Source organism: Polyodon spathula, chromosome 6 (assembly GCF_017654505.1).
Source record: "Polyodon spathula isolate WHYD16114869_AA chromosome 6, ASM1765450v1, whole genome shotgun sequence".
Lineage (NCBI taxonomy): Eukaryota > Metazoa > Chordata > Actinopteri > Acipenseriformes > Polyodontidae > Polyodon > Polyodon spathula.
This window is the reverse complement of record NC_054539.1, coordinates 6,208,587-6,223,767: the sequence shown is the minus strand read 5'-3', so window position 1 is coordinate 6,223,767 and position 15,181 is coordinate 6,208,587.

The following is a 15,181-nucleotide window of genomic DNA, read 5'->3' as shown; positions in this document are numbered from 1 at the left end:
GTTTTCAAAGCCGGGTCAGGTAGTCGTGCTGTGAGTTTTCAAAGCCGGGTCGTGTAGTCGTGCTGTGAGTTTTCAAAGCCGGGTCAGGTAGTCGTGCTGTGAGTTTTCAAAGCCGGGTCAGGTAGTCGTGCTGTGAGTTTTCAAAGCCGGGTCGGGTAGTCGTGCTGTGAGTTTTCAAAGTCGGGTCAGGTAGTCGTGCTGTGAGTTTTCAAAGCAGGGTCAGGTAGTCGTGCTGTGAGTTTTCAAAGCCGGGTCAGGTAGTCGTGCTGTGAGTTTTCAAAGCCGGGTCAGGTAGTCGTGCTGTGAGTTTTCAAAGCCAGGTCAGGTAGTCGTGCTGTGAGTTTTCAAAGCCGGGTCGGATAGTCATGCTGTGAGTTTTCAAAGCTTGTCAGGTAGTCGTATTGAGAGTTTTCAAAGCCGGGTCGGGTAGTCGTGCTGCGAGTTTTCAAAGCGGGTCGGGTAGTCGTGCTGGAGTTTTCAAAGTGGGTCAGTTAGTCGTGCTGTGAGTTTTCAAAGCCGGGTCGGGTAGTCGTACTGCGAGTTTTCAAAGCCGGGTCAGGTAGTCGTGCTGTGAGTTTTCAAAGCCGGGTCGGGTAGTCGTGCTACGAGTTTTCAAAGTCGGGTCAGGTAGTCGTGCTGTGAGTTTTCAAAGCTGGGTCGGGTAGTCGTGCTGTGAGTTTTCAAAGCTGGGTCGGGTAGTCGTGCTGTGAGTTTTCAAAGCCGGGTCGGGTAGTCGTACTGCAAGTTTTCAAAGCTGGGTTGGGTAGTCGTGCTGTGAGTTTTCAAAGCCGGGTCGGGTAGTCGTGCTGCGAGGTCAAAGCCAAATCGTGAAGTCATATGAAAAAGGTTCAAGACCAGATCGGGTAGAATCAAAGGTTCAGGAATCGAAAAATGAATCAGGGAAGTCAGACAGGCAAGGACATTCAAATAATTAATTTAATATTCTCTCTCTCTTTCTCTCTCTCTCTCTCTCTCTCTCTCTCTCTCTCTCTCTCTCTCTCTCTCTCTCTCTCTCTCTCTCTCCCTCCCTACAGGCCAAAAAACCAAAAGAAAAAAACTATCAAAAAGCAGAGAGCTAAGCTGTGACTGGGTTTAAATAAGGAGTGAAATTTGGAAGGGGCGAAGCCCTGGCTCACGCTCACTACAACTGCAATGTTTCCAAAATAATAACAAAATAATAACAACACAGCACAAACACTCACCAAAAGCTCCTTCAAAAACACCACCACCAAACAAAGGATTTCTCCCCTTTTTATCCCATGTGGCTGGAGCCTAATTAATCATCATTTATTCAGTTAAGGCTCCAGCCACGTTCTCACATGTTTTTGGCAGGGATAGGAAATTATCCCCATCCATGCCAACCACCACCAAAATACCAAAACAATATTATTTACAGGCAAGGCCCTGCCCTACCTCAGTTTGCAAACCAAAACCAAAGCCTGACCTCTGAAAGATTCCTAAATTTGGAGTTAGGGCGATGCGACTCATATATCATGGCTTTTGACATGACTCACGTGAGCAAAACAATACCTTGCTAATCTGATACTGCAGTTTCCTTTCGTGAATCATGCAGACAGGTTATATTACCAGACAGGCTATATTAGTTATTTACATAAAGAGCTGAAGAAGGGCTTTTGTCCAAAACATTCTGAAATAAATTAGTTTTTAAATCATTTGAGCCTTTTGTGCACATCCAAAAAATCTATTAATTTTTTCATATATAAATCAATTTACTCCAGTTCATCATTCAATCTCCAGAAACCTACCTCAATGTACAAAGTAATGATGTTGCACGGGTATTTGATAGTTTGTGTTGTTACTGTAGTTCCTCCATAAACCGAATAGAAAAGATCCCCCTCAATGACAGTTAATCAGTTTTCTTTTCAACAATGAAAAATGTGCCTAAAATTACCTTTTAATTGGCCAGAAAAAAACCCCACATTTTTACACGCCTCTCATGGTTTCACTGGAATTTCCTCCTGATTGGAAACTGTGTAGTGGGGATAAGAGATTGACCTCTACAGTACTTTATCAGTCCACTGGGATTGGGTGGCTCCTCTGTTCAGTTAAAATGTACCGGTAACTCAAGAACAGGACAAGCCTGCAGTACTTATAATATTACCTTGACCGCCACCTGTTGGTTAAAAGCAGTACAGCAAAGAGTTTTAGATGCAGCATTAGAAGAATTGGAGTTTCTATTTTCTTTTAAATTCTACTTTGTACTGAGACACAGGCTGTCTAACAGTCTAAAATTAGTAGTAAATGATTAATTAGCATTTGTAATAGAGCTATCCTAATAAGGGTAGAGCTTTATATAATCCACTAATTAATGTTTTCTTCTACATACTGAATTAATTGTACTACTTGTGTACTCTAAAGTGGCAATATTTCTAAGGAAGTACAAACATACTGACTTCGGCGTACTCACTGCTAAGGCATGACACAGCTTTCTTTTCTCTACAGGAACCATTATTTGCTGCAGCAGTTTCAAAAGGAAGGAAAAATGTTCATCTGCTTTTCATAAGGGAGAGCAAACTGAGACTCTGGGAAGGCATTTTAATTAGGGCGCTGCTATCCTTTTTAAAAAGTACCATATGACAAAAAAAACCCTGATAATACAATCCTTATATATGCAACTATGTATGTATATACTAAACCACGACATGAGCAGTTACCTCTGGGCAAAAAGGTTCCTCTCAATCTTGGAATCCTCCAGTATCATGAGCAGAAAATACAATACAGACGCTAACCCAGATTCAACTAAAAATGCAGCGGCTCTCTAAGACCCACTTTTTTCCCTGCTTTAAAGCGCTATATAAACGCAATATCGAACAGGTATTTATAAGTGTTTCTATTATGAAATATTGTAAACCACAACCATGTTTAAAACAATTACAAACCTAATAAAGGGTTTCCTGGAAAACCCCACAACTTCATTCTCTTTAGATAAACTATAGCTGCTTCGCGCCAGTTTAATACAATCTTCAGAAAACTGAAATGTTACCAATTTATTTATTTATTTATTTAAAACTTTCCCACAGTAGTTTTTGAGATATCAAGTTTTTTTCCAGGACACCCTGACAAATATTACAGAAGGGCTGACATGTCTTCAAGCTAGAAATGGTCATCTATAGCAAAATGTAAAAATATACTGTGTGTATATATTTTATATTATTTTATTTTTTTTGTCTGGACTCAGTTTGTCTCACCCATAATCCTGTAAAAAAAAAGTTGTCTCTGTCCTTAAAAGCACTCTTTTGCCGAGACTGTGATGCATCTTGATTGATTTGCAGTGAATTGCTCTCAGGTCAGTGATAAGCTCTGATAGAATCCATAAAGACTGCATTTGTTATTGGGTTGCTGATGTTTATCTGGAAAAAAATATGTGAGGCGAATGCTATATGGCACGTACATGTCGAGTACCGTAGCATCTCAGATTCAATCGCCAGCAGTGAAAGTTAAGGAAACAATAGCTTTGATAAGGGAGCCTTCTTTTTATACACCTGCTGCCCAGCCTTCTGTAAAACTGTCAAGGAACTCCTGGGATTCCAATGGAGTGCACCAGGTCACACCCACAGCAGTGTTACACAACCCAGATCAAGATAGCAGAAGAGTATGTGGAAAAGACCAATAGCAACAGAACTGTGCCTTCTATTGAGCTATAATCCTGCGTCTACAATTCAATCATAAAATCTGTCTAAAATAATAAACTACTCTATTCACCATTCTACCAAGGCGAGGTCAAGAATGAGAAATGGGTCTGGACTTCCTGTGGAAAAGAAAAAAAACTAATGGATGTATAATAAGGCCCTGTGTAAATCATGATTTCACAGGCTGCGCTTTTTACAATATTAATATTAAATAAATGATTTCAGCATTATTATTTGTATTTCATACCAAAAAAATCACATTAACAAAACTGTACAGCTCTGCTGTGCAGTGATCACCGCATGTGACTATAAAATCTAGGCGGGAAATTAAAATTCTACACACTGTAGACAAGAATGTGGATGTCTCTAAAAAGCTAAAAATGTGTCTGCAGCAGATCATGTAAAGCAGCATCCAGCAGGAGTTACACAGCGATGGAGTAAGCTCTTCTGTACATCCTGCAACGTTACTGTAGATCACGATCGAGAATCCGTCTTTGACCGGCATTTAGATTGAAGTATTCACCGAAAGAGAACGGTGGACACCCAGAGCAGTACTGCGACTGCTTTACTTGCAAAGAAACAAAGAAACTAACAAAAAAACCCGATAACTTCCATGTTCCTAAAGTCCACTGACAACCGTGAAGCACGAAACACATTACATTTTTGACATGACAATGGCGGTTGTTTGCACAAACATCCCTCTTGAAAAATTACGTAAATTCTTCAGACAGTGTAGGCAGTGGTGTAGTGCGATATTTAGACGTGAGGGGTCGCTATTCTCTAATCCCCCCTCAACTCTACCACGCCGCCTGCAGTCCCTGTTTCCTCATACACTGAACAGAACTGCAGTATCACTAGTAGTTACGCTATTTGAAAGGGCTAACAAGTGTACTAATTGATTACAAATTCAGACAGTCAGGTATTGAGGTATTATTGTAAAGCAACGAGAATTATAGCTATGTATATTAAAGATAAATATATACACAAACACTGTACATATTTTCACAACCAGTTTCATACACAAATACACACATGATTAAAATCTCGTCATTATTATTATTAATCATATGCGTTACACTCTCCCACTCCCCCTTCTCGTATATTGAATGGTTTGGTCCTATTGCAGCCGCTTAAGAGCTAATGAGATTGAGGGTATTATCAATGAGTATAAAAATAAGAACTGTTCCAATTATTGCATCTGTAACACGCAGACACCTCAGCACAGCGTTGATACAGGCTCTCTTCACCTCGCTACATAATTCACACCTGTTGTTCCAGACCAGGCACGTTATTTTGAAACTTTTTTCATTATTTATCTCTCCGGGTTTCTTACCGTTATTGTATTCTTTACTTATTTGGATGGGTTATACACATGTATATCTCAATATATTAATAGGAGCAGAACAGTTCATTGCTCTACGCGTGAGGTAAGAGGACGGTGCTCTCCCTGCCCGGGAGAGAAGTGAGGACGTCTCTTCCCCGCAACGCCCCAGCACTACACCCCTGAGCACAGAATTAATTCAAGGGGGGAAGGCAAGGTGTTTAAAAGTAGTCGGGTAACGTGGTTTTGTATTTGTATTTACATTAGCAACTCAGACTTAAGCTAAAATCTGATGAAAACGGTAAATGTGCCTCCATTAGGGTTGCCGGGGGGATGCAAATCGTATGCGAAAGAGTAAATTACAAAAAAAACAAAAACAAACATGACACGGAAACACAAGCACTGTTACATTGCATGAATTAAGTTGACTATGACCTTCAATCTTAAAAAAAAAAAAAAAGTATGTACTTCCTGTGTGAAAATGAGGTGTATTTTAAGATATATAGGATAGTGTACGTGAGGGTATGACAGTGTCAGTTCTATAACACAACCTTGAGCTTGACACCTTGTGGCTACTTTCAGTTACTGCATGTTATACCAAACCACAGTATTCTGAAATTACAGCAGTTTGTTTTTTTAAATAGGTTCCCTAGGAAATAAATAGCATTTTGCTGTAACACGTGTGGCAATAGGACATTGATATTCATTTGGGTTTGTAGTTTTTATCAAGTGATTTGTTTTCTTGCTAAAATGAAAGCAGATTACGTGAAAGTGAAAATCCTTCCACCTTTTTTTTTTTCTTTTGAGCTTCTTATCTTATGTCTGGTGCTTATCCTGATTCAGCTGTCTTTTGAGTTATATATTTATATGTATACCGTATATTGTTACACAAATATGCCATTTTACAGGTCCCGCGCTAGTGGGTAGTGTTGTGTGATACACTGCCATTACAAATTCTACACTGTCACCTGACGAGCTCTAAAACCACAGATGCAGAAGAGCCCGGCTTGAGTCTTTGTATTGTTGTTAAGACGCTCACTTTAGTTGATCGGCAATGTTTAGGGTTTATATCTATGGTTCACAGAATATTGTACCAATCTGTTGCTGTGGGGGGTTGGGGGTTTGTCCTTTTTAAATGACTAGTTCGGAACCGTGATAATTATATGACAGCTTAGTTTGTGCTTTTGTAAGTATTTACTTTGTGTTAGACAAGTGTGTGTAGAAACTTGTTTACCGTCTCGGTACGTCAGAACATAATAGAAAAATGTCAGTGGCCAGATGAGAACAAAATAATCTTACAATCGGCTTTTAAAACACTCACTGAAGAAGTTAACTGCAATTACTCCATTAGAAACGTGAGGGAGACAACTGTTTTGTTTTGAAATCAACATGTCAATGAATGGATTTATTGAATACCTGCCATAAATACTGACACATACTCAGATCTTTCAACTCCTGTATTTTGGGCCCTTCTCCTGGATATGTCCCAGGACAGATTTTCTCCCATATTTTACTCAAAACTCCTGTTAAACCCCCTTATGTCAGCAAAGCTTTAATGTCTGCAAAAGAATTGGCCGCTGTGTGGTCAATCCCGGTCTGTACATAGCAGGGTTTAGAACCCAGAGGAGCCCTGTAATAGGATGTATTCAGTGCAAGAGGCATGCTCACATTCTTAGCCACGCACCTGCACCGTCCTGCCTGCCGCTCAGCAGGGGGAACGGTTAAAAGGTATCATGGATTGCACCCCCCTCCCGATTTTGTATTTTCAAAAGATGACAGGTATGCATACTGTGTAACTAAAACATATTACTGAAGTGCTTAGGTCCTTACGTCATTGGTTACTAACGAGTTATCATTGATTTCAAAGTTGCCATAATAATTTATAAAGGCTGTGACATGGATGGCTGGTGGTGACGTCAGACCCGGAAGGCAGTGGACACAGGGAACAGCGCTGAGATATGAATAAACGTGCTGATGCCCTGGTTTAATGTAAAATAAGAATGTTTAAAAAAAAAAAAAAAAAAAAACACTTACTAAAAAATTTACAAAATAAACTGCTCGTTGGACAAAACAGGCGAACAAAACAAACATGAAACCAAACCAAACATGTATCGTGCTGGTATATAACCAGCACACGTTGCAATTGTTACAAATACATTTGTATTGTGTATTACAAGAGGGATTTACAAATCCCACGCCAGTTTTTACATCACTGACAGCTTGTACTCTAGCCTGAAATAAGTAAAGGGTAACCCTGTTGTAAGAAACCACTGGCATAACATCCTAAAGTGATTCTTATGTTAGCTACATTGGTTTCAAATGTGGAGTTTTGAAAGAAGCACATTACATCAAAGAAGACTTCATTTTAAAAGATAATAGCTGGTACTAGGCTAAAGGCATTTCTCAGTTGCTATGCCTTACTGTCAGAAAATATGTTACACTTTCTCTTCCTAGGTCAGTGCCTTAGTCGTTTTCCTCAGCAGTGTCTTTTGGGTCAAAGCATGTGACTGGCTGAGAGCATGCCAGTCATCAAGGAAAGCGGTTTCAGGTTATATGAATCGTGCCTGCAAACAGGATTTCATTACACAGTGTACTACCAGGTGTATTTTAAAGTGAAAATGCATGTTTACTAAAACATATTTATTTCAAAACTACACATTCAACACCTACACATTCTGTGTGATATACATGTAAACAGTGTCAGAGGAATGAGGCATCAACAACAAACAATTATAAATGTAGTGCTGAACATGCTACCATTTTACCGGGTGTATTTTGCTGTATTTGTCACATTGTATAACTTGCAGTACCTTCTCAAACCACACAAGCAGGGGTGCAGAATTATACATAGATGTTTCTTACAAAATTAATGTTTGGACACAGAAATACAAAGCTGTTTTTTTATTTTTTATTTTTTGTAATTTTTTTTTTTATTCATGTCTACAAACCAATTGATTTAACATGCACTTTAATTGGGGAATGTAGTTCAGCTCTAGAGACCTTTAAACTAAGCAATGGTCCTCACTTCCAGTCTAGCTCTTTATTCCAGAGAGGTTCTAAATTATTTCATTAAACTTGCTAAGAGCCAGTTACAGCAAGTAAGTATAGACCTGGACTGGAATAGCCCTTCAGAACTATAGCCCTTCAGACTTATTCAATACAAGGCCACCAGCAGAGCATATTGGACAAGATCAAGATCAAGAGCAAGAGCAAGGACATTTGCACCTGGACAGGACCCCAAATGCATGTCAGAAATATTAGACTCAGAATGACACTCTCTTACTTGTACATAAATTAACAATTTTATTTCCCAAACATACAAAACATATTGCACAGTCATTTCTGTTAACTGTCTTTTGGGAATAACTTTTAACTTTTAACCTTATACTAAAAAATTATTTGAACATTTTATTAAGCTGTTCATCAGTAATACTATGTATGTTCCATATTTAACGGCCAACCACTGTGGGGTGGAAAGGGCAATAATCCCAAAAAACAAAATGTATTTAGTGAGCAACCTGATTTGACCAGCAAAGAGCACATAGTGTTCCATACAGATGATTACTCTGGTTGGATTTCCATCAAGTCTACTGTGAGGTCACAACTTGTATCGCTAGGCTGCCACAAGGAGAAAAGTATCAGGAATTTATTTGAAGTTGTTTACTTCTAGAACACGAGCAACAGCTATGATTTTTTTTTATGTGACATTTCTTTTAACACTTTCCAATATTACATTTATAAGTGGTATTTACCATGAATGTCTTTTTTACCATTGCACGCTTACTGTAGAATCCAGAACAGCATTCGGATGATAACATAGTTTATAAGTTTTAAATTACAGATGAACTATCTTTAATAGTTTTATAACGCAACTGCTGTTCAAAAGCACGAACACAATGGAATACATCTGTTGCAAGAGTAGTATTAATAGAGTGATAGAGGCAATGGATTGCACATATACAGATAATAGTTATATTGAATAAGATTAAGTCCTATTTCAAAGGAAAGGCTCTTCAAGGAAAATCCCTTATAAAATGACAGTTTTATACATACGGATATAAACACAATTCAGTAATGCGATGATGACCTTCATAAGAGTCCATGCAGCAAAAAGTGTCACAACATTGCACAAAATCTAATAAATTAAGCAACGGTAAAAAGAAAACTGAAACCATAGTGTTCATAATTAGGTAACAAACAAAGTCTAGAGCAGCAATATTCTGAAACCTTTAAGAACAGGGAAGGCTAATTAAGAAAGGGGAGCTAGAAGAGAATTGCTGTAATCATAGTGCTGTAATCACTTAATAGTGCATTAACTAAAAGTGGCATGTTGATCCAAGTAAATGGGATATCAACATTTTACACCTTCTGTATCTGTTACAAATGCTGTATTGATGGTAATGCCATGGAATGCCAATGGTTGTGCTGTGGTTTCATCGATGTAAAACACTGATATGATAATTATATATCTCAATGGTATATTTCTGAACGGTTTGGGTAATCTGTCAGTATTGTTGTGCATACAATACGGTATGTGCAGTGGAAACTTTACCATCATCTATAAGACAGATGGTGCCTCAGTTGTACATCTCAGCTGTGTTTTTAGAGAATTACAATCCTGTAAATATACTAATGTATTTATAGTAAACATTACTCGAAAAAAGTGAATCGCTTTGAACCCTTGGCATGCAATGCAGCTTTTAAAGCCTGAATATATAGTAGGTGCCTGGTAATGTGTTCTGGAGTTGGATCATGGCATTTTTCTTCCACCTCTTAAGGCAACATGCCCCTACTTCATAGCAGTATTGTGATGACTACAGAGGCAGTGTGGTGTAGACATTTTGAGCCACCCATTTGGCTCTTGTAACTTTCTAGACACTGTAAACGTATCACTTAAAAGAAGAGAAAGTCAGAACACCAGGTGGATGAGGGAGTTGCATAAGAAGGTGTTTTATTGTTATCTTTCTCAGAATCTGACAATTTCACTAATTTATAATGCCCACTCCTATAGTAGCTCTTTGGAAGTTTTGCTTTAATATGCATTGCTTTTGGGTGAAAAAAGAATGTAATTATCAGTTCCCAATCCATGACAATTTATTAAAGTGCAATGGAGTGGAATACATCCAAAGGTAAAAGGGATGTTTGCCTGTTCCAATAGATGCCTGATTACCTTCATGCCTTCATGATGGTTTTAGGCTACATTAACTTATAGGGGCTTTAATGTATTAAAGACCACCATGGTGCATCTTGAGGGTACATTAAAGTCTTACATTCAATCAGAAGTAGAAAACTGTATAACATGTTACAGTCAATTGTATCAGATACTGCAATAGAGTCTGCTAAGTAGTGCTGCCAGAACTGTAATTGCTGGTAAACGCCTAAGCTGTCAAAAGCTCTCATCACTGTGGAAAACTGGCAGTTTCCAATGGGAGTGGATTAAAGGGTTTTAATGATTTAAGAAAGCCAAAACAAACTTAGAGTAAGTAGTGGGCTTCTGTAAAATATTGATGTAGTTATAGTATATTTATAGTTATACGTTGCCACGTGTTACTACAACTGTTTCGATAACGTACCTGTAATTATTATTTTCATTGTTAACATCCTGACAACTTTTTACACTTATAACTTTAAAGTAAGTTTCAAAGCTCTTTCAAAATGGCTGCTGTAGTGCACTGGGGTTTGAGATCTGTCTTCTAATATTCTGTTCACACGTGTGTCAGAAAACAGTACTGGTAAAATTAGTTTCTGCTTAGAATTTGTTATTATGATACCACATTCTGTCCTAACTCACTTTTCAACTCCAGCACCGATACTGTTATGATGTACTTGTCCACATTTAAACTGGTTAATATCGATTTATGTCAACAATATTCAGCATTACACCAAGGTACTCAACTCCACTGGTTTTCTATGGGGGCTTCCGTCACGCTAATGAGCAAAAGGTTGTGGAATATAGAGAGCTCAGGAGAGGATTTTCTATCGACAGTCAATGGAGCACTGTCAGATTGAGCTGCTTTTGAGCTTATTTTATTGATGTTTAAAAGCATAACAAACTGAAGTCTATTTTCCTCTTACCCAGGGTGTCGTGTCAAGAAAACATAACCTGTTGTAATCATGACATACCGTAATTTATACTAAAAATGAAATTTTATGAACGCAGTACCTGATATGGCACTTGTGTAGAAAATAGACAAATTAATCAAACAAGCAGGATGGAAGTAAAGGCAGAGCTGAGAATCTTGGTACTATCTTTGGTGTAACTATGTGTGCTGTGCATGCCTCAGACTCATCCATTCTGTTGTATTACCAATCCACCTGTCAACACTTCACTGTTCCAAGCCATATCGAAAATGTACCGGTATGAAACTTGTTCCCGACTGGGTTTTGTTTTGATACGGTTATACTGGTACAGCACCAGTAACAACTCCAGTGTGAATAAACATTGCAATACTGTTCCCCAACAGTACCAATAAAAAAATGCTAATTCTCAAGTAATTTAAAATTTTTAAAATGTTCCGTACCACATCATGGATCATTAGTTTTGTGTTACTAGTTTGACCATTCTTCAATGCAAAATTATTCCAATTCATTTAAATTCTGAGGATTTTAAGAAGTGGAAACGATTAGAGAAGAAGACTCAACTCAGCCATGTAAAGTGTAAGGAACCCTGATGAAGTTTATCTTTATCCAGAGAGCACTTAACAATTGTTTCACCCTCAGTCATACTAGAAAAGTGATCAATTTTGAGGTACCACTCCACTTTTGAGATCGTTTGGTCATTAAAGTGAATTTACATATATTTGAAGAACAGATGATTATCAATGCATAGCTGCCAATAGTCAGCAAGCCGTATGAGTTGTTGAAATTGTGGTGGTTATTTTTCAGTTTCCCAATGCTTTTCCCGTGGTTATGCATTTACCGTAGTTAACCATGGCTTTCCATGGTTTTTAATATGCTTTATAATGTTTAGTGGTGCTTTACTGTGCTTTCACTATGCTTTTTTTATACTTCATTATGCTTTTACAAGGTATGGTACACTTGTTAATGGTAGTGTGGCTGCATGGTAAATTACAGCAGCTCATTGAGGTCATCAAAAAAGCAAAACTTTGTTATGTTGAGATCACCAGATCATTTATCTCAGGATCTTGAGATTACCAAGTACTGAAAGTTATTTCAAGTGATCCGGGAAGGTGGGAAACATCATATCAAGGTCCAATACATCTTATATATATGGACATGACACTGACTCGTTGAAAGACTGACATGCTTTGCAGCCAGTGCTGATGGGAAATAATCTAGAAAGTGCAAGCATACCACACTACCTACAGTAAAGGCATGCAAGCTGGGAGCTTTTATTAATCTAGTGTGGTACCAGGTTTCATTAATAATTTAATTTCAATTCAATTTCAATTTATTTTCAATTTCAATGCATTTTATTTATATAAGAACCAAACCTGATTTTGTTTGATAATGACTTTGCTTTTCATTCACTTTATGACAGGTTATAGTGCTACAAATATCTTTCGTAAGAGCTGTAAGCAAACTGTTAATCTGAGAAAGTTACTTCAGGAAATGTGATTTGCTGGCTATCAAGAATCAGTGGCAGGTGTAGGTTTGTACGTTAAAAATAAATAAATAAACTAATTGGACAACAGGGGAGAAAGCAGCTTCTGCAACAAAAAATTGTGGTGACAAAAAGATAAAAACAGAACAGGATGTAGACGAGCTGAAAGTCATACTGCCCAAAAGCAAACCTCAAGGCATAAATTAATCCTTCTGCCATGCAGTATTCAGCAGCTCCATGTGCAAGGAGCTGTTCAGACACGCCTATTATGAAAGGATAGTGCAGATGTGTCCTATAAATGGATAGAGTTATCTAATACTGTGATGTTCCATGAGTAATGTCTATAGACACATGCTCACTCTAATAAATCACATTACATGCAACCCTGGGGAAAGACAGTTTGATTTAAACAGCAATTAGTTATCTGATAAGTTAAAGGATAGAAATCCAGGTTCTTAAACTGCTTAGAAAGACCTCTCTTGTCTAAGAGTCATTAAAAGCTCATCAATACTTCATTCAGAAGTGTTTATGTTAACCATTCTAAAGTGTCAGGCTGGAGCAGATACATTATAAAATGAGAGGGGGAGGGCCGTCGTTATTTATATGTAATCAAACTGTTCTGTTACTCTCTTAGTTTCTATGCAACAGTTCAAAGCATTTAAATCTAATGAAATCGTTTCAGAACTGTCAAATGCTATTAATGCTGAAGGCATCACATTAGCCTTTAAAATTTGATCATGGTAAATCAGCATGGTGGTGTCCCATGCATTCACATGTTTTAACCAAAGAGACAATATTGGCCATCCCATATTTATAAATGAGCCTGGCACTTACTCAAAAAGACTGTGACAATATTGGCCATCCCAAATTTATAAATGAGCCTGGCATTTACTCAAAAAGTCTGTAAAAACATTAAAATGATTGTTTGGAGCTACTTAAACTGCAGTAATACAGTAGTTACTCCCTAGAGCCTATTAGCAGCAACTACACCTCTAATTTCTGTCTCTGACTTTCATTATGTTTAAAAACATAGAGCATTTTATATAAGCACCTTTTATTAGTTTTATGTTTAGAAGTGCAAGTTGGATCTTCCATACAAAAAATGTGCAACAGAAAACATTAGCCACATAAAGGTCCTCTGTGTTTTTATTGTAAATAAACTGTAAATCTCATCCAGAAAACCACAAGACACCTTTATAAACTGTGAGTTATCTGTCGGCACCATAAGTGGCTCTTTGGCTTTACTGGACAATTTTTTTGCATTTGAATGCTTTATTTGCAGTTTAATTCTAAGTACATAATACCGTTAGCCCATGATTATTTCAATGAGATTTACTTGTGGGACCTGGACTACTCGAAGCACAGTGGAACAGATTATTTAAAATCAGACAATTTCTAACAAAGCAGTAAGGCAGTAATTTATAGAGCAAATTTATTAAACTCAAAAGAGAAGTTTGAAACAGATTATCCCCAGCTAATTCTATGTTTATGCAGGTGATTTAAAATAGTTTTTGGACCACAAAGAAAAACAATGAATAGAATTCCAACCACTGAATATAAAAAATAAGTAATTTTTGTGCTATGTTGTTCAGCAATTTCCTTTTCTACCATTCTTAAATAAGTTATTCTGTGATTATTATTTTTAACATTTTGGAAACGGATGGATTTTCTGACTCGTGGAAATCCACCGGAAACTTAATTGACCATGACATTTTTATAAAAGTTATTAAAAATGGGAAATCTATTTTTTTTTTTTTAAACCTGCACGTTTCACTAAACATCTGCAACAATCTTTTAGTAACTCTTAAAAAAATCTACTTGAGTGTATTCCAGTATTTTAATTTATCCATATCTGATCACATGAAGTTACTTCACCTGTCTGGGATTGTCTGTTGATGTCATCCCATTTATGTCTCTTTCTTTCCTTAGGCCTCCTATTGTGACATCATCCTAATAGCTTCTGAATAATGTCTTAAATATTAATTAGAGCCACTTCCAGATGCAATTGTATCATCTCCATTGCCTTTTCCTTCTATTCCTACACGTGTTCTTCCATCCCATCACTATGCATTGCAGTCAACAAGCCACAACACAAAAAACCACACCCAAACACCTATGTCCATGGCGATAATCCAAGCTCAGTTTGACCCTATTGTATCTTGTTTAATTTATCATCTGTTACATTGCATCTTTACAGGGCTGACCCTTTTCTGTATATACTGTACACCCTTTTTTGTATATATTACAATGTAGTCGGGAGCCATATGCAAGATTTGTGTGCCTCCTTAGAACAAGTATACAATGTTCAGAACGATAGTTTAAACTCTTGGGGCAACAAATGATGGGCAACAGTATTCCGAGATTTTTTAATGGGTTTCCATGTCTCATATTTTCCGTAAGCATTCATAACTTTAAACACTCCATAACTTCTTCATTTTATTTTAAATGCATGCTTCTTTTATTTTCCTTGCAGTTTTTTAAGGCATGAAGTTGATGCTTTTGACTTTCTAACAATGCTTCACTTTTTTCAAACATCAGGGAGAAAAAAAAATCAATTTTCTGAAACAAACCAATGATAAAAAGGACAACAATAACAGGACTCTGTCCATTAAAAGAATAAGGAACACTGATCCCTTTGATGGCTAA